The sequence below is a fragment of the Sinohyriopsis cumingii genome, chromosome 8 (genome assembly GCF_028554795.1).
Source record: "Sinohyriopsis cumingii isolate HCF-2022 chromosome 8, ASM2855479v2, whole genome shotgun sequence".
Lineage (NCBI taxonomy): Eukaryota > Metazoa > Mollusca > Bivalvia > Unionida > Unionidae > Sinohyriopsis > Sinohyriopsis cumingii.
The window spans coordinates 81,487,947-81,507,486 of record NC_142968.1 but is presented as its reverse complement, the minus strand read 5'-3'; positions in this window follow the sequence as shown (position 1 = coordinate 81,507,486).

Sequence of the window (19,540 nt, the reverse complement as noted above, 5' to 3'; positions counted from 1 at the left end):
TTTTGGACAATTCATCTGTCATGTAAATGGGACTTCGTAGAAGTCATTCATTTGATGATTTGTGTGGAGGTCTGAGCGTCCCACAGCCAAGGGATTTGTTAGGACTCTCATCAATGACGATTGTTAATAGTCACTGCAGGAACTGACTGTGTTATATTGTGAGAAAATATAAAGAACTACATAACTATTACAATTTTCATTAAAACACTATGTATATCACTCCCAAGAACAATATTATATTTACATGACGATTATGCTGCTTTTTATTGTTAAATTTGTCTTATATCCAGCATCCACCCAGATCTCCCAGGTTGGTGTAAACTGTTTCCAGTGATATGTTGTATGATTAACATTGCGCTGGTACACGTTAACTATTTACCTTATGATTCTGGCTTTTAAATTTATTCCGGTTTAAATTTCATACAAAAAGTTCATTAAACATTGCAATATGTCTAGAATTGTGTTATGATCTTATCTCTTTCTTGAGGTTTTGCGAGAAAATGTAATTTAAATTTTTCTAATATTTTAAATATTTGTCTATTAAATTTAATTGAATTTGGAATGCATTCATGTTTTTTTTTAGAAAACATAAGAAAACAATCAAATAAACGTTCCAAGACACTTTGATGAATAGTGTGTGCCTTAGAGAGCACAAATTATGTAATGTAAATACGTTTTCAAAGGTGAATTTATACATTTCTGTGAAAATTATTGAAATGACTGCCAAAGATAAAGTTACACATGGCATTTCATCTTATGTTGTACAGAATTACTGATTTTCGGTATCTTATGGACAGCTATAGAGAAATATTCTTTGCAATTTGACATTAATACCTTTGTAGGGTCAAGGGCTTTCAACATACTACGAAAGGCACCGAAATGTTATGAATCAATATATACGTATGAATCCATCTATCTATCTATCTGTCTATCTATATATCTATCTATCTATCTATCTATCTATCTATATATATATATGATACTAGCAGCTGTGTTTTGACCTTTGTGAAGTTTCTGGAGTAGATATTGAGATGAACCAGACAGAACTGAGTTACAATAGTCCAGTCTTGAAAGTACTAATGAACACACGTGTTCTAGTGGCATCAACTGAAAGATATTTGCAAATAGCGCTGATGCGTCTCAGTTCAAGATATGCAGCCTTGTTTATGTTCATGATATGTTGGTGCAATGTGAGAGTACTCTCCAGAGTAACACCTAGGTTTCATAATGATTGTGCGAATTTAATGTTGGTGTTGCTGATAGTTATTGTTTGAGGTTAAGGATATGAATGAAAAAGTATTTTTTTGGGGATCAGAATGGCCTCAGTTTTATCATCATTCATATGCAGCTTGTTACATGTCATCCATGATTTCACATCAGAAATGTACCTCTCTATACCTTGGATGGTAGCATCAACTTCAGTTGGGTGACTAGATTTGTAAAGTTGGGTGTCATCAGCGTACAATTTGTGAGACACTGGATGATGATCTATGACACTTGAGAGCGGCTGAATGTATACTATGAAGAGAACAGGTCCACGAACAAACCTCTGTGGAACACCACAACATCAATTAAATGGGCTGGAGTGTATTCCATTTGCAGAAAAAAGTTGTGTCCTGTTTACCAAGTAGGACTTGAACCATAGTAAGGCTGTATCATGAATGCCAAATTCATGCTTGAGACGGTGAAGTAACATATCATGGTCTATTGTGTCAAATGCTGCAGATAAATCAAGGAGGGTGACGATGGTAATATTTCCGCTATCCAACGCAGAGAGAATATCATTAACTACTTTTAGAAGAGTAGTTTCAGTACTGTGGCAAGGGCGATATGCAGATTGTACGTTGCTATAAAGATTGTTTGAATTCAGATGAGATACAAGCTGGGTTAGAACAACCTTTCCTAAGATTTGTTAAATGAATGGGAGATTAGAAACTGGGCGGTAGTTCATTAAATCGTTATGATCGAGTGTTGGTTTCTTCAGCAGAGGCTTTACAATGGCAATTTTGAAAATGGTGGGATTTCCCTGGATGATAATAATATGTATTAATAACATCAGTTAGTGAAAACAATACTGGACCCAAGCACTCAAGCAGCAGTGATGTTGGAATTGGATCAAGTTCACATAACATTGGTGCACTCTTCATCATGATTGTACGTACGAAATCCATAGTGACATGTTGAACACTCTGCTGGTTTTCAAATTTATTTTCAGTTGCATGTCAAATAACAGATTGATATTACAGTGACCTAATATATAAAACCTTTTTAATCTGGGCGAAAGGAGATTTGATTCCCGAAAATCACTGCTGAAAACGTTCGCAAGTTATTATATTCTGTTTGTTCTAACCGTCCTTTGCTTACTCGTGTACTGTTTGAATTATTTGAACATGCCATAATCGATATGTACGGATCTATATGCCTCGAATAGGCAGGAATATTCTGTGATATGAAAACGTACGCACTGGTTTTTCTTAAAGGAACCTCTATTAAAATAACTACGGTATGTAATATTATAATTTCTTCAAATATTCCGATTTGATTTTATTTCTTTTTTAAAATTTCACCATTGTATATTATATTTTAATATTATTTAGCACAAATCTTTATTTAATAAATTTATGATATTATGATTTCAACTACATTTATGGAAACACAATTAACCTCGTTTCAGATGAAGTTTTGGTCTTAGATATATTACATTCTCTCTCTTTCATTGCATGTCGCTGAAAATGTGAAATGTGTACCGAAATTCTTTATCAATAACGTTTTATGCAATGTTATTATATCTACAACTGCATTTTAAACTATATGTGCCCAAAGCACAGCGATCTGTCATTACCTTGCCTCAGCTAATGGTTTGACTGATACTAAACACTTACGTAAATAAGGAATAATTCGCTTGAGGATATTATATGGCAGGCAAAGTATCATGCCCATTTTAGAGCTATCAATTGACCAATATCATTCGCAAAATAATACTCTAGGCCACATCAGCTGATAATCAAAACTATTCGACGCTAGATTGATACTGAAACATAAGTAACAAAGCTAGCTCAGTCGATACATGACATGTACAAAATACATTCAAAACATTGAAAGTCTGTTGCTGAACTAATTGAGGAAGTGGTAAATTTAACTAGTGAAGGACGTTGCTTTGGACTCCGAATATATTGCTTATATCTGAGCTATTAAAAGAGCTGAGATGATTGAAGCTGTCTGCCAGACAATGAAATCTTTTCTTGAATGATCGGTGGAAGTCAAAGAACACTATTACTGTAAGAGCGAATCAATAAACAAAGTATGTCATTATTTCATACGATAATGCAGTATAAATACAGTTACAACGTTTATAAAAGCTTCAACATCGAACAATGATTGTTTCCTGATTTCAAAGTGAAGCATTCTATTCAAGTCAATGGATGGAAATTTGAAACGATTCTACACGAGAACCAATATTTATTTGTATCCTCGTGCCATTTTGGCAAACGTGACCTTTTAAAAAAGTATGCTAATTACAAATGTTTGATCAGAAAGTATGACAGTTGGAGCTATACCAGAGAATGCGTCTCAGGTTTTCCTTTTCTACGTTCGGTTACAGAACACATTGATAACCTGCTTGTTATGCACCAATGTGAAAATTTGGGGCAAGGATGCGTGCTTAAAACAATAAGCGTATTCATGGTAATTACCAGGAACTTTCTTGAAGAAGCTGACATTAAATCGGATTTTTCTTTTCTTCTTCATTTTGACAGTTGTTTGGCAAAATTGCCTAACGAGGTTTAAGATGTGGCTGCAGATGGAATTCATTTATGGTGATGTAAGCCGAGTGCTTTATGTTAATATGTGAACATATCAAGAAGCAGACGCATGTATCATTAACAATATATCTTATTATGTAAAAGAAGAATACAAGAAAATTCCGTAGGTATTTTTAATAATGAAGTTATTGTCCTTGCTCTTACATCAGTACAGCTTTATTTTGTTGTTGTTGTTTTTGTTGTTAGGCTTAAAACCATTATCAGCACAATAAAGGCTATACATAGCGGCCAGTATAAAGGTTGGAGGAAGAACCAGGGAAACCCCCTGAAAGAACCACCGACCCGGAAAAGCTACTGTCAAGCTTTCTCATGTAATTATATTGACCGAGCCCGAGACTCGAACCCACGTAGATAAAGGCGAGACGTCAGTAACCCGTGACGGTTAGCTCTTTGGACCACTCAGTCACTCTGAGCCCCATCTTTATTTGTAACATTAGTGTATTGTCATCAACTCTAGAAAGCATCTCAGCTACATAGATGCACATTGAGTTTCAAACATACTCAAAGTAGATATTCTATGCATTCACTTGGTTTGCCGCTGTATCCTTTCTTGTAGGTATATAATATAACAGTGATGGCACGTTGTGATATTACAATAGTATTTAATCTTATCGGAAATTTACCAATTAGCATAAAGGACAAGGAGCTAAAGCTGCCGCATATACAGCTGTAGTTTTATTGTAGAGTGAAACAAACAATAAGATTTATGTTGATTCCGATAAAAAAATTAGTTATTCACGTATGCAGGACGAGGGCTGAATTCTATTCCACCTTCAAAAGTTATTCTACTCCAATAATTTCGACGTTCTGCGCATCAAGAAGTCATATTATAGGTTAAATTGCTATTAAAGAATCAGTCTTATCTGACACAACTACGTTTTGGATGCGTTTCAGGAACTAACGAAAGCTGAATGACATACTGGTCAGATCTTAACTACACAGCAGCTTCAGGGCAAACGTTGATTCAAAATGGCTGTAACAAAGACTATATTATTCTTCAAATGGTCAAGGACACTATATAATCTGCTGATATTGTGTTTATTGGAGGCACTGGAAGAGACTAAAACGGATTATTTCTGGAGTTATGGTTCGCAGAAAGAATTCTAGTTTCTTTGATATGCTTTTAAACTTGAGATTGAATTAATCATACATTTCCCGCCAGAGATATATATGCTGTCCCGGAGGAACCAAAAATATTGTGGAAAATATTCAATTGAAATGAAATTGAAATTCATAGCAGATGGTCATATTATTTTATAGTTATGTGGATATATGCTACATTTAGTAATTCTGTATTTCCTTTTATTATAAACAAAGCCAAACAATATATACAGGAAAGTAACAAAACCCTTTAATTTTATATACCATATGGTGAACCTGTGGAAAACGTATATAACTATAGTCGGTATGAAACTAGTGATAACCTCTATAAATTCATTGCATACGCGCTATATTGCCACCTAATCTGTGCATTTCTTTAACGAGGAAGCATTATTTAAAATGTCCGTCGCCCATATTGGATTTCTTGTAGGATGTGAACTGGGGCAGAGGCGTTCTTTATATATTCTGTGTTTAAGAAAGCACCTAATTAATGCTTCAAATCTAATTAGATTTTAATTTGTACATGTGTGTCACATGGACGTATCTGGTACTAGAAACCTAGCTGAAGACTGAGTTGTAGTTCTTGTGATTCAAGATACTGGGGAGTCTTTCATTATTCATTTGTTCTCTGATCATTACAACTTGTTAGTTAGTGTTACTTGGCGATCGTCGGAGGTTTGGTACGAATATACATGTTCCCTATTGACGTGAAAATGTTAAGCGGTGAGGTGACAGCTATATGATAGTAGCGTGTTACAAGGTGATGGAGCATAGGCTTTATCCATCGGAATCAATGTAGTCGTGTGGTTCAAAGAGTGGAAGGTTTGTTATGATCTTTGGCAAAAAACCATTTGAACACTGAATGAACCAGTTCTGTTTGGTCTTTGACGCGGAGGAAAGTATAAGAATAGACGAACTTTTGTTTAAACTGTTAACATTTGATAGGACCAACCTCAATTTCGCATGTCCCTTTAGTGCATTAGTTTTTATTTATGCCAATTATTTTCCGGACCCTGTCCCATACGATTTAATAGAACGTGAAACTCGATACTTGATACAAAGGATATATGTGTCTTCATCGTGTTGATCCGTAATAGTACGACGACCCTTACCTCGGTATTTTTTCCATTCCTTTCTTGGTAGTCTTAGCAATTGTCATCCAAACACGGTTATGTAAGAGATATAAAGATTACTTTCTCACTAACAGTGTCTAAACCGCTGTCATATTTGATTCCTAGATGGACTGAAACGTTTCCCCATCTTCTTATTCGAATCTTCTAACCCCGGGCTATCATTGAAGTTTTCAAATATTTCCTCTTAAGTATGTTAAAATTGGTGACAGTCACAGAGGTGTTCACCAATTTGCCAGGAAAACATTCAAATACAAGAGACTGATCGCAGATGGACAGGCCTATACACGCGTAGAGGCTTGCGGCAAAATCTAGGAATATATACGAATTATTACTAAAAAGTAAAATATTGTATTTTGACACCAAATTTTTTTTCGTTCTTGTCTCTTTGATATATTCTAGCCCCTTACTCCTACAGTATACATTATAGACGCCCGGTGAAATGAAAGGTTCAAAACTTAGGCAATAACCTTTTAAAATCAAATCTGGAAAATTTCTTACAACTACCATATCATTTCTAATGGCATCCTCAAAGGAACATGATCGATGAATGATTTAGCAAATAATGTTTGGTTTTCAATGCTTATGTGTTAGAATAATAGATGCACAACGATGGAGAAATGTCAACATAATTTTTGCGGGAGATATAATCATTATGTCCTTGAGTAATGTGTACAATGTGTTATAGCCTCCAAGGAACTGTTACTCCCAACTCATATTTAACACACTAGGATATTTTACTAGTGGCAATCTTGGAAACAGAAAAAATATTGTTGGTCACAATCTAATGGCCAAGACTAATTTGTGTAAGTTCCAATGAAAGTGTTGTTATATTTGTTAGTTACTTTATTTAAAAGGCAAACGTAAAGAAATAATAAGTACAGTAGTAATTACAGCAAGTTGAAACCAGGTTGGATTTTATCTATATATAACACTTAACAAACGTTTTGAATAAGATGCTTATCTACTATTGTAAAATTAAAGATGATCCATGCTATGGGACATTTTCTAAAACCCTTATTTTAGGCTCTAAGAAACTACGTAAAACCAACGAAAAACCTACTTTGCTCATCCGCACAATGTTCACCAAATTACATAGGAAAATAGAATCGTTTTTAAACGGATAAAATAAAAACATCACTTTTGAAAATATAATCAAACATTATATCCATTGCCAACATGTATCATCAACGTATGGAAATTATCAACAAATATTATTGAAATATGAGTATGTCTAAAGATCCAATAATATATGCATAGTATGTACGCTGTATCAATGATATGCCATGAGATATATACATTTTTTATTATAAGGAAACCAGGCTTACCGAGTATCCTTTTAATACAAAACTGATACGAGTGGTATATGATTGATACAGCGTACATACTATACATATAATATATTTATATCACATACAAATAGAGATTTTTGCCCTTTGAACGGACTTAAGATAAGCTCTGGGTAAGTAGCTGTGTATTGACCGAGTGAATTAACTCATCAAATCCCTGCTAGTGTGTCCGCTACAAAATGCAACTATATCCCTTTCCGTGTTGTTTACACTTACATTTGAAAGTGATAAGTTGATTCGTTTTTTAAGCTTTTTGTATTCACAGTGATTAAATCAATATGAGACACACTTATGATTTAAACATCAAAGATTGCTTTTATGAAGAAAGCAGAGCACTAGGTCTTAAACCACCTATCTACAACACTGAACGCTTAGGCAATTGCGTACTGACGTATGGACATTAGCGTGGAATAGAAACTAAACAAAATAACGGACCACAAGAGGTAATTAAAGCACTTTAATATATTGACAGTCGATCGATATTTTTATTCTGCTTTAATTAACATTACTGCTGAAAATACAATTATCTCTCTCTCTCTCTCTCTCTCTCTCTCTCTCTCTCTCTCTCTCTCTCCTGTGGATGGTTTGACTTAACGTTATTGATAGGTCCACGTATGACACAAGCGAAAATCCCCAATGCCCGAACTTTCATGGATTTTCGCCCATGTCTTGTTATGATTGTCTAAAGAGAGAGAGCGACAGAGGGAGGCCGCCGTTCAGATATTTGTATATTTAATTAATAATACTAGACATTCGGAACATTGCAATATGTTTACGAAACTAAAACAACAACAGTAAAGCATTTTACATAAGTTACAGTATGTGTGCATAGCAACCGACAAATTTAACTTACAGTATCGACCGGCTATTGCAACTATGTATCATTGATATTATGAACATTGTAGTTTTTACTCAATGGGCGGACCAGAATTTGATATACCAGTAGTATTGGTATATCTATTTGCTTTATATCATCACTTTGAATGCAGTGTTATTATTAATGTATGTGTTATTAACGCACAAAAATATGTATCTACCAATCTCTCTCTCTCTCTTCTCTCTCTCTCTCTCTCTCTCTCTCTCTCTCTCTCTCTCTCTCTCTTTCTCTCTCTCTCTCTCTCTCTCTCTCTCTATATATATATATATATATATATATATATAGAGAGAGAGAGAGAGAGAGAGAGAGAGAGGAAGAGAATATATGTATAGTATGTACGCTGTATCAATGATATACCAAGAGATGTCTAAATTTTTCATCACAAGGAAACGAGTCTTGCCGATTTTCATTTTGATTAAACACTTATGCAAAGAGTAGCATAGCACTGATACATCGTATATACTGTGCATATATCTTATTTATATCACATACAAATACATATATTTGCCTTTGAAAGGAGTTAAATTTTACTACAGGCAGCTGTGCATTGACCACTCACATCCCCGAGTGTGTCCGCTACAAAATGTATTTATATGCCTTTTGTGGCTATTCACAATCACCTTTGCATTTTGATAATTTTGATGTTTTCTTTTGTTTAGTTTATTTTTTCTTCACAATGATTTATCAATATAATACACACTCATTATTTAAAGATGAAAGATGGTTTTCGTAATAAACGTAGATCACTACAAGCATTTGATTTGCTAGGATATTCACATGAACGCTAAGCCATTCACCTACTGGCTCATGGAAACCAATAATAGAAACTAAGCAAAATGACGCACTAACAAGAGGTATTCAAAATATTTCAATATATTTACAGTTGATCTAAGTCATTATTCATTATTCAGCTTTAGGAACAGTACAACCGACCATAAACTCTCTCTCTCTCTCTCTCTGTCTTTCCGTCTCTCTCTCTCTCTCTCTCTCTCTCTCTCTCTCTGGTCGGTTTGACTTTAACATTCTTTCCCCTCTCTATCTCTCTCTGTCTCTCTCTGTCTCTCTTTGTTTCTCTCATCCTTTGGTCGATTTGACATATCCACTACCATCTTTCATTAGTCCGGGGACATCATGGGATGATACAAACGATCATCTTCGTCATTTCATAGAGTTTAGCCCGTATCTTGCTAATATGCTCCAGAGATAGAGTGTGAGAGATAAACAGATAGAGGGAGGGAAAGAGAAAGAGAGGACTTTTGACATTTTATATTGGATCAATAATAATCGATTATTAGAACCTTATATTATGTTTACGAAACAATACCAACAAAACATTAAATATTTCCCAGTATGTGTATCACGTAACCGAGGAATTTACTATATAATGTCGACATTATTTGCAACTTTCTAACCTTGTTAAACATTGTAGATAAATCCCAAAGAAAGAGCTCTCGTATATTTACGACGAAACATATTACACTGGTCAACAGTGAAATCATTACTGACTTGAAAAGGCCCTAATCTGTAGTATTTTGGTGTGCCGAACACGAATATAACCGTGAAAAATTTGTATTGGCTCTCGTTTTGAAGATATTCATATACCTCATTTTCTATGTTTCACTGTGTAAATTTCTCCAGTAGGACTGCAGCAACATCCGGAATAATGATGTAACAATGCATAATACCATCATGCTCACATCATCCACAGTTGATTGCATCATTTTCTGATGCAATGCAATACTAATGCCATGCGGCTGCTGAAGTAAGTTGACGTCAGCAGTGTACTATACATGTGTAGGCCTATTATACTAATGCCAGGCGGCTGCTGAAGCTGACGTAAGCAGTGTACTATATAAAGCCCAATCAGATAGGTTCAGCATTTAAAATATTTTAGACGTTGTGCGAGACAGTTCAAGCTACTGTTACATAAAACTTATTATTTTATCCATTTACGTACAATAAAGAACAGTAATGCCTCGAAAGTGTGTTAATACCGCGGACAATTTTTGCTATATTTGTGGGGAAGTGACATTTGCCAACCAGAAGAAAAGTATCAATTCTCAAGTGAAGAAGGCATATCATCTTTACTTCGGATGCAAGGTTGGTGACCAAGACAAGCCTTGGGCTCCGCATATATGCTGTGCTACATGTACAACACAGCTTTCACAGTGGTTGAATTGCAAAAGGTCATCAATGCCGTTTGCAGTCCCAATGGTGTGGAGAGAGCCAAGCAACCACCTAAATGACTGTTACTTCTGCTTGGTTCCTCCTCTTTCCGGCGGAATAACGAAGCGAAAGAAGTCGAGAATAGTCTACCCAAACATTCCGTCTGCATTGAGACCAGTTCCACATGGTGAGGGACTTCCTATTCCAGAACCTCCAGCAGAATATTCTCTTGATTCATCTGACGAAGACAAAGGTGAGTCGACCTGTTCTTCTCCTGGTCCATCAGCATGCAGTGATCCAGATTTTCACTGTGGTGCATCATCAACCCCACACAGAATAACACAGGAAGAACTAAATGACCTGATTCGTGATTTGGACTTATCAAAGAACAAGGCAGAATTGCTAGGATCAAGACTCCAACAATGGAATCTTCTAGAAGAAGATGTCACAATTACTGCATATCGAAAGCGCCACCAGCAATTGGAGCCTTTCTTCAGAAAGGAAAGTAATCTGATATTCTGTTCCGATATTGAGGGCCTCATGAATGCTTTAAAAATCACTCATGACCCACAAGAATGGAGACTATTTGTGGACTCTTCGAAACTGAGTCTCAAGGCTGTGCTTTTGCACAATGGAAACATTCTTCCATCTATTCCAGTAGCGTATGCTGTCCACATGAAAGAGACATACGATAACTTAAGGCAGCTACTGAATTCCATTGAGTATAACAAGTACAGCTGGCACCTCTGTGGTGATTTGAAGGTAGTTGCCCTTTTAATGGGACTGCAGCAAGGATATACAAAATACATGTGTTTCTTATGCGAGTGGGATAGCCGAGCAAGGGAAATGCACTACATGAGGAAGGAATGGACTCACAGGCAGAATGTAGCCATTGGAGAGAAGAATATCCAACACCCAGCTCTGGTTGAGGCTCAGAAAATCTTGCTACCATCCCTTCACATCAAACTAGGTTTGATGAAGAACTTCGTGAAAGCCATTGACCGGACTTTGCCAGCATTCCGATACCTGCATGAAAAATTCCCTCGACTCAGCGAAGCAAAGATTAAAGAGGGAGTTTTTGTGGGTCCTCAGATTCGAGAGCTTTTCAAAGATGACCGGTTCAACAACTTGCTGGAAGGTGACGCGAAACAAGCATGGAATGCTTTTCGCCTAGTTTCTACAAACTTCCTCGGAAATGTTAGGGCAGAAAACTATAAGGAACTAGTAGAAGACATGTTGATGAAGTATAAGAAACTTGGCTGCAATATGTCTCTAAAGATTCACTTCCTTCATTCCCATTTGGATTTCTTTCCTAGCAACTGTGGTATTGTTAGTGATGAACACGGCGAACGTTTTCATCAAGATATCGCAACAATGGAACAAAGATACCAGGGAAAATGGTCCACTACAATGCTGGCTGACTACTGCTGGACACTCCTCAGAGATGCTCCCGAACAGCTGTACAAGAGACAGGCGAAGAAATCTAAGATGTAGTCAATGACTTGATTTTTTATAGGTAGGCTATTACAGTTGACCTTTTACTATTGGAATGCATTTCGTTATGTAAACATTAATTTCTTGCAGATTACAAAAAAACTAGAGCCAATTTTGCAATTTGACTGTCATATTCGTGTTCAGCACATAAAAATTGATAAGAATTGACTAATTTTATTTCAGTAACATGACTTTTGTAAAAATTTGTTGTCCAGTGTTATTGTTGGTTACTTGTTGTAATTTCTATTTCAAGCTTTAATCCAAACAAAATTACTTTTCTCGCTCACTTTACATTTCTGCCTAGTTTGTCCGTTATGCATTAGATGGTAGGGGAACAGAAAGAAGAAATGATTCGATGAAAACATGTACCATATTAAATTTATTTAGAAACCTAAGATTATTAATACTTTGTAAGGCTATTTTCATACGTCATTAATGATTAGTGTGTGGAAATTAATCATTGATCTAGAAATAACTACAGATAGTCGCAAGAATGTTTATATATGCTGATTATATCGACAAGGCCACGTAAGAATTTTATATATCAAAGGTATTGATGTATCAGACTGCTTTAAACCAACGGTTTAAATGCCATGTTATTTTAAGATATGTGGTATAAAATATATATATGAAAAGATGATGATGTTATCTGGTCGCATCCAGATGATGAGAAACACATTTTAGGCCCACATATCCAGATAAATGGTTAAGGAACGATCTCATAAAAATCCCTGCGAAGATTCACTTACACATATCCCTGTCCAGCAGTCAGTTAAAAACCGTTTGGCCCTCATACTTTGTAAACCAGTTTCGTCCTTGGAACTAAAGTCACCAATGCTATTGATTATACGAGCTACACAATCCCACAATCGCCGAGGAACGACTTCTTCTGTTAACATTTAGCACTCTAATTCAGCTCTAAGCAGTTTCAGTCCAATACCTACGTTCACCTTCTCGACTTTTAAAGAGTTTCGGGAATTGCTTCTATTTTCTACGTACTTCTTTATCCTTTTTCATTTTGGTTGACATACATCTGATAATGAAGATGTAGATGGTTGTGATACTGGTTGTGGTGGTGGCATGAATGATGTCATTGGTCTCTAAGTCGAAGGGTCTTATTATATATCGATCGTAAGACATGCAGCAAAATATTACATTCTAGTTCAGTAGAAACGTTTAGGTAACATCCGTTCTCACGAACGTACCCCAAAGCTACTGTATATCCCAGTACTCAAAAATAATGTTTGACTTTCATTTTCTTATTTAACACGTTGTTTCAAACTGTCCGTGTCATTAATAGCAGACTTTTGATTAGTAAAAGATAGCAGTACAGATTGTTTCTTTTGATTTCTTTTGACTTCTGCTTTCACGTAAAGTTTCAAACTATTGGAATCAAAATCAGGAGACTGATAAAAGAAACCCATAAGAGTCTATTATTTGCGCACTTTGCAGACTTATGTCTCATTGAGAGAAAAAATAACCTTTCAATTTCCCTATCCTGCAATCAATTACTTTTTATTCATTTTTATTTTTAAATTCAGTATTGTAACGCAATTAATAAATATCATGTTCAGTAATATATCTTTAACAGATTGCATAAAGTGTGGATACTATTCACAGATTTACCAAGGAAAACTCTCAAGAAGTTACGAAATTACAATCAATTTATCCTTTTTATTTTATCTCCTGAAAGTTTGAGTTATGTTTGAAAGGAATGAGATTATTTAAACCAAACATAGTGATGTTCCTCCTTCTGCCTCCCTTAAAAGGAACGTGTTAAAAAGTCTCTCGCTTTTATACTTCTTGACATATTAATATCACTCATTTTTATCTTCATATATTTCACGGTATAGGAACAAGTATATATCTTATTTTGATATTTTATTTAGTTTGTGTAATATAGGCACTACACAAAAGTTATTTCTGCCGTTCTGGTGTTTTAAGTAGCTTAAGCGTCCGCCTCAAATGCAAGAGGTTGCGGGTTCGAACCCCAGTCGAGTCATACCATCATCATCACCATCATCATCACCATCATCAGTACCGTAGAATGGTAGACTGTTGGGGTACCTCACAAGACCTAACAACCAGCTTCCTCCATTCCTCTCGGGCGTTTGTCTCAGTGAGTCGCTCAATGTCACGCCTGTCCAATCTCAGGTGTTTTCTTCCCACCTTTATCTTTGCTTGCCTCTCTTTCTTCTTTCTTGTACAGTGCCTTGCATGGTCGTCTTGGCAGGTCCTGATGGTCGTGAGACATACCCATACCACTCAAGTTTACTCTCTGACTCTCATTGGACAGAGTCATACCAAAGACTTATGGTACTAGCAGCTGCCTCGCTTGTCGCTCAAAAATAAGATGTTAGTGTTCAGACGTCTAAACGTGGTGTCAGGATAATATGATAGAGTAGGACATCATGATACATGTATGTTGCATACTGCCCAAGTGCCTGACATAACTATAAAGTACTCAACTGCAGACACCGTAGCGAGATGACTCACATTTTTAAAGCTACGTTTAAACTTCAAACACACACATTTTGTTTTCTCAAAGTACATTACAAATGTTTTAAATGTAGCCTTTGTCTATAATGTTGGTATAACCTTTGTCAAAGATCGTAGACTAAACTTTAAGATAATATTCTTACTTGGACTTGAGTTTAGTACATTGGTTTTCCCCTTGGTCCACGTGATGTTTGTAAGGCTGATTCGATAAAGGTTAGGTCAACAGACCTAACGATAGATAGATAGATAGATAGATAGATAGATAGATAGATAGATAGATAGATAGATAGATAGATAGATAGATAGATAGATGGATGGATGGATGGATGGATGGATGGATGGATGGATGGATGGATGGATGGATGGATGGATAGATCGATAGATAGATAGATAGATAGATAGATAGATAGATAGATAGATAGATAGATAGATAGATAGACAGAATTCTTAGTTTTGTGTGATTACTTGTGTGATTCATGGAATTCACCGCAATGGAAATATCCTTAGCCCGAAAAAATTAGCCAGTTACTCGGAGCAAACGTCACGGAATGAAGTGGTAGTGACTTTCCATGATGCCATGGTTTACTAGTAGTGAATGCAGGCCAAAACTGAATGAATGTCCATGGAGTAAGATAGCCCATATTAAAATCTACTGGTGTGCATTGGTGGTGTGACAACAGTGGCAGTATTTACGGTAGCAATAAATAAGAAGGAACTCGGCATATACCGTTTATTTCTCCATGGTGGTAAATGCAGTGCAGTTATATTGGCGAAATATGCAAAGAAAGCATACATTGACTGACCAAATTGGCGGAGTTCAAATAGTGCACAGTGTTAAGGGATACTCGTATAGTTTCTACGGTGTGAACGGCTGGCGGTACGGATACCTGATGAAGAGAAACCATGCAGATGTGCGGTTGATAGATATTTGGCTAGTTGTTTTATCGGTGGTCTTTCATTAATGAGAGCAAAATTTATGTATAAAACGGTCACGTTGGGCTTTCTAATTTACAACTGATGTAAAAAAAATTCTTTGGAATTTTCGGGTAAATGTATGAATTCTAGCGGGAATCACCCCAGGGTTTGAGAATCGCTCGGGCGAGTAAAGACCCCTGGTTTGTAACAATATATACGTGTATATATATAACATTTCACCCATACGTTGAAAAGCGTTGGTGAGAGGAGATAGCCTTGACGTACCCCGACTGTTGTCTGAAACCAATCCTCCGCAGCTCCTTGGGCAATTACTGCACTGGTAGCCATGGCGTACAGCTGCTTGATGGTATTGGTCAACTTTTGACCCATGTTGTACTTCTTCATTGTTACCCACAATGCCTCACGTCACACTCTGTCAAAGGCCTTTATGAAATATATGAACACGTGATAGATGTATTGTTGATGTTGCGAGTACTTTTCAAACAGAACCCTTAGATTGAATATTTGTTCTGTTGTGCTTCTTCCATTCCAGAACCTAGCCTATTCGTCAACGACTATGTCTTCTGTTGTGGTTTCAGTCTGTTCAAAATGATCTTCAGCATCACCTTACTAGATGGCTGATCACACTCATAGTTCTGTAATTTTGGCACAGCTGGAGATTGCCTTTTTGGGGGGAGTGTTATAATCAGTAACTGGGTCCACTGTGTTGGCCATTCACCTGTCTGCCAGAGCTTGTTATATATTTTTGTTAGTAGCTCTATCACTGATGCCCCCACATTCTTGATTAGTTCAACTGGGATGTTGTCTACGCTAGCTGCCTTCCCATTCTTCAGTGCTCTTATTGCTGACTCCACCTCTTCTTTGCGAATGGGGAAATCATTATCATTTGAGGAGTTTTGAACTTCTGGGTCTCCTGTGGACTGATGTTTCCAGAGTTCTTTGCAATACTCATTCCATCTTTCTGCAATGTTACTCGCTTATGTGAGGCATTTTCCATTTTCGTCTTGAATGGTACTGACTCTTGACTGCTTCTGTCTGGTGAGGTCTTTCACAATTCAGAATACCTTTTTGATGCTATTTTTTATCATACTGCTCTTGATTTATGTGCACTTTTGTCCAGTCCAATCTTGTTTTGCTTTTTTCACGTTTTTCTGATATTGTTGTTTATTTCTCTGTACTCCATTGCCCCTGTTACGTGTCTGGTGTTTTTAGGTCTCTTCGGGCATCACACAACTTCAGAATCTCTTCTGTAACCCAGGGTTTTCTTTGGGCGATGGAGACCAATGGTGTCCTTGGCAGCTGCTGTCATGACTGTGTTTAAATTGTCTGTCATTACTTTAACATCGCCATGCATCACAAGGAGTGGAGCAAATTTTCCTTCAGTTTTTCAAGGTTGAATTTGAGACTGATGTTCTTTGGATTGTTTATTTTTTCAGACTACCTCGAAAGTTCATAATCACGAGGTCGTGATCACACCCGGGAAAGTCCCTGTTTTTGCTCAATTGATGCCATATCGGTAACGTTTTTGAACTAGTATGTAGTCGATCTGGTTATGATGGGTTCCATTTTGAGCGTGCCATGTCCAGCATCGTGGAGCTTTGTCTTGGCTAGTACCAAGTTGTTGTAGCTTGCGAACTCGAGTAGCCATGTCCCTCTTTCATTCTTAAGCTCATTGCAAGAAGGTCCACAATGATCTTCTCAGTGTTTTAGAGCATATCTGCCAAATTTGGCATTCCAATCTCCTTAGAGCGCATCATGAGCGAAACCCTGGAAAACCACTGTGGGACAGTCAGCATTGGAGGGCGTAACATCAACAACCTCCGCTTTGCAGACGATATTGATGGGCTGGCAGGCAATGAAGACGAGCTTGCCACCTTAGTGAAGAACCTGGATGAAACATCTTCCAGATTTGACATGGAGGTAAGCGATGAGAAGACAAAGCTGATGACAAATAGTGGCAAACAAATCTCAGCCAAGATTAAAGTCAGAGGACAGGAACTGGAAACAGTGAGCCAGTTCAAATATCTTTGTTCCATAATCACCGAATAGGGATCAAGAGTAGAAGTTTTGTCACGAGCAGCACAAACAACAGCAGCTATGTCAAAGCTAAGACCCATCTGGAGAGACAAGAATACCTGTCTGAAAACTAAAATCAGACTATTGCGAGCACTAGTCATCTCAATGAATTTGTATTCATGTGAGGCCTGGACCCTGACAACATTATTACAACGAAGAATCCAGGCCATTGAAATGAGATGCTACAGTACCATCCTTGGCATCTCTTACATGGACCACATCACAAATGAAGAAGAGTGGCAGAGGGAGAGGAAGACAGAGACAAAATTGGACTAAAAACATCAAAGAATGGACCAGGAAAAGGTTTGCGGAGACACAGGCGTTGACACATGATCGAGACAAGTGGAGGGAACTGCTCAGATGCACAGCGCCTCGACGACCACACTAGGTCAGGAGGCTGATGATGATGATGATGACCCATACATTAAACCATGTTGGACGTATGATAAAATTTGCATATATTTTTCTGATTTTAGAGATAGATTCAATCAAAGGATCCAGCTCATAATGAAACTAACCTGGATGTTAATAAAATTAGCAGGACACTTCTGGAATTGTACCAGATAGTATCTGAGAGTATGAAACATCTGGAATCTGATAATAATGATAGAGGCTAGAAGTAATACTAGACTTTTGAACAATCACAGCATTTAGCGAACGTTATAAAAAAAATCAGGAACATTAGATTATAATGACCTGGACAAAAATTGTACAAATCTTCTAAGCCGTCAATGATTTTAGTGAAGACTAAGAAAAGATCCCAACGAGATGTAAAATTTTAGTCCAGACTAAACGTAAATTAAGAAAACTGACGCTAGCAGAAAATGAAATTGTCCTGAAACATTTAAATAAGTTGAAGCTGACATTACTGCTAAACGTTTGAATCTAGCAACATATTATCGAAGAATATGACGAAATTTCCTCTAAATGTAAAACAATTAAACAGATGTTTTACTAACTGTAAATATGTTAGGTTTAAATGAACATTTTCACAGATATATGTTTTATATATTAAATAATAAATAATTATACTTAATGTGGCGAGCAGTAAAAAATGTTACGAGAAATATCAAATATACCAAAAACAGGATTTTAACAAGTTTTGAACACAACAGTTAGAAATTATAAGATCTCTTTTACCAATCGTGAAAGATATAATGTTTAACCTCACGGTTCCTAACTAATGAAAACTTAGGGAACATAAGGTTCACTTACTCTTCCAAACAAATTCAAACATCGACAGAGAGAAATAAACTTTGTAACTTATAAGATAATAAGTGGAATATTCATAAGGGTCTCTTCCAGTCAAGAAATAGTTATTGAGGTGTACTGATCACGCTTAAGTAATATGAAGAAGTTATGTCATTTACAAGTATTAAAACTTTCTAGCTTGAAACCAAGCAATAATAAATATATTTAATAAAGGCTACATTAGGCGAGTAAGACTATTTGAGACATTTTAGTTAAACAGATACTTGGGCACATTATTATCCAGCATCCTAAGCACGCTTATTTATATCAGACCTATCTTGCAACGCTAAGGTCAATCAGTTCAGTCAAATGAAGACATGGTCATCAAATGTGTATATATACAGCTCGCGTACTTGGTTAGTGTTAATGTGATTAAAATTTACAATGTTAAGCCAATGTTTGTAGTGTTATATAGAACCTATTGAATTTCTTCATGATAATTTAAAATGTTGAACGTTGTTGGTGTGGGTTGATTTGATTAATATCAGGTTAGAAGGCCTGACTTTATTTTCAGACCTGTACAAATGTGTTTCGTATTATTTGAAATATAAGGATTTATATACTTTCTTCATCTCAGTAGCGCTTGTTTGTGTTCAATGTGTTATTAAATTTCCTATTCTTATCTGAAACATATTGTTTCATGTAAATTATTATCACTTCCTGTCTCTTACGGTTTTAGTAAGCGGAAATACGGATGTGGTAAATACATTAATTATCAGTTACATTGTGCGATAAGTATGAAATCAGTATATTTCCTGTTCGCTTAGGCCAGCAATGCAATCCATCCCGGCTAATCCCTCACGGTTACTTTAACCCCTTTTTACGTAAGTTAGTCGAACT